The sequence below is a fragment of the Hippoglossus stenolepis genome, chromosome 14 (genome assembly GCF_022539355.2).
Source record: "Hippoglossus stenolepis isolate QCI-W04-F060 chromosome 14, HSTE1.2, whole genome shotgun sequence".
Lineage (NCBI taxonomy): Eukaryota > Metazoa > Chordata > Actinopteri > Pleuronectiformes > Pleuronectidae > Hippoglossus > Hippoglossus stenolepis.
Window position 1 is genome coordinate 5,568,764 of NC_061496.1, and position 2,500 is coordinate 5,571,263.

General features: G+C 43.5%; 1 protein-coding gene across 1 annotated transcript in view; it reads left to right on the forward strand.

Moving 5' to 3' along the window:
• Positions 1–2,500, forward strand: part of LOC118121471 (glypican-1) — a 35,833-nt gene that overhangs the window by 23,207 nt on the left and 10,126 nt on the right. The gene's annotated exons all lie outside the window — the stretch shown is intronic.

Consider the following 2,500-nt stretch of genomic DNA (forward strand, 5'->3'; position numbering starts at 1 on the left):
GAAACCACTTCTTCACTGAGGGTTGTAATTAAGAACAGCAATAAACACTTTTCCCTTTACACAGGGTTGGAAAACACTTTGTATAAACTAGTTCATCTCAAGATTAACCCTGATGGCTGATATATATGTATTTAAGTGTAAAGAAAATATTATAAACAATGAGAGATTTCCAGCTCCCTTTCTCTTGCAGTCCCGATTCCTCTCTGTCTCTCTCTCTTCCTCTCTGTCTCTCACTCTCCCTTTGAAATGCTCAGTATCTTGGTTTTTCTTGCATCAACGGGGCCTCAGGCGCCAAGGAAACAATCAATGAGGGTCCCTGCAAGTGTAGTTCAAACCTGTGTGTGTGTGTTTGCCCTGCAGGATGTGGATTTCTCTAAATATATGCTGAAGCTCGAGGGCAAAACCAGCGTGAGCAGCCAAAACAGGCTACAGAGACTGACCCACATCCTTTTCTCTCCTCTCCTTGAGCAAGGCACCTCCCCGACAAAAGCCCGTTCAATCTGTCTGCATGTTTGCAAGCTTGCTCTTTGCACATGTGTCAGTTAGTGCGTCGCCACTGTGCTTATTTCTGTTATTCCAAGCAAATTAAGGTTTTATAGCAGGATGCCAGCTGCTCCCTTTACCCAGCAACCCAGGAATGCAGTAAAGCATATGTGTCTGTGGTAAACGCCCTGTGTCGTCCGGGTCGGTGAGCAAACCGACAACGAGATGCTAACATTAGCTGCAGCACATGTTCACCCCCCCGAAAGACGATGTCCTCTTGGTGCAGTTTTAAACGCCAGCAGAGGAATCGCTCTGACGTGGACGTGACTCTGAAGCTGACTGACAACGAACCGGAGCCTCGGACCAACCTGTCATTAAAGTTGTAGAGTTTCTTTCCAATATATGAATATAAAATCATAGTTTTTTTAGTCTTCCGTGGGGTAACTAAATATTTTGTGATTAAAAACACACATAATTTAGCTTCCTGTATATATACTTGTAAGTAATGGTCACCATTGGGTTCGTCTTGTCGTGCAGGGAAAGACTCTGTCCCCTCAGAGCCTCCACATTCGACTGCATTGCAAAATAAATGCATAGGATTGAAAATGAAACCTGTTCATGCATCCAGCTTTCTGTTTTATTAGGTGGCTTGAGATTTGGGCGAACGCCAAACCACAAATCCTATATTTAAAAATCATCTCAATCTCCTCCATTAAATGAGAAAAAAAAATGTTTGCTCATATAAACAGAGAGAAGCGTTTTATTAGGCTTTTATCTCAGGGCGGTGACTCAGTCCTCCGTGTGGAGCAGTCCCGCCTCAGCAGCTCAGCGTGCTGTCACTGTCTTTATCGTCAACCTCTTCTCCGAGACGCAGCAGCAGCACCGGCCTCGTCAATCTCTGATGTAGTTTAATATGTTGTCAGGTGGATAAAACACCACAGTTATCACAAACAACGCAAAAAACATTTTATATTTGACCAATCAAATAAAAACTATAAGGGGTGGAAGGCTCCTCCTGTCTGGGGGCGCTAATCCAACCATATCAGCTCTGAGGATTGAAAAACTTGGTGGTAACACACACACACACACACACACACACACACACACACACACACACACACACACACACACACACACACACACACGTACCACCGGCAAGTGCAAGTGCCAATGAAAGATTCATAGAGCAGTGATGATGAAGGCGTCTACTCTTCTGCTCCACTTACCACAGTCGACAAATTCTGCCCCCAAATCCCCCCACACACACACACATACACACACACACACACACACACACACACACACACACACACACACACACACACACACCAATGCAGGGCCTGTTAAACAGGGAAGAGATACAGCTGTGGGGTACTTACTCACCCTTAACCTTCCCAGATGTGGACACGCACACAACATACACACACAATCCTGAGGCATCTAGCATCAAGAGACTAATGCCTCAGACTGTTTTCTCGTGTGTGAACACATATATTTGTGTGAAAGAACATCGTTACATGAACCTGCGTTTCCCCTAAAGGTCAGAATACATGTTGAAGTCGAGCGCTGTTCTCTCCTGTTCTGTATGTTTCTATATTCTTATGGTAACGATCAGTTCTTCCAGCATCAGGTCCCAGGTTGAGGTTTGTGTGAGTCACGCTCTCATGCTCTAGTCATTGGCTGGAGTTGAACCTGTTCTGTTATTCTCAGCATAAAATGAAAACTTCTAATTATTGCTGACTTTCTTCATAGTTGGATCTATTGATATTTTCCATATCGCATCTGCGGCAGAACTTTTAATACTACATCGGAGAATAATGTACTATTAGTACTGGCCACAGGCTGAAGGTTAGTCAATACTTTCACAGGTATTTAGGCACCTAAGGGTCTCATTTTTTTACAATTTATCCTGAAGGGGACATGAAAGTCTGATTAAACCCAGAATCAGTTGGATTCATTCTCATCAGAACATAAATGTATTCAAAAGCATTTCCTTACACTTCATCTAATAATTGTT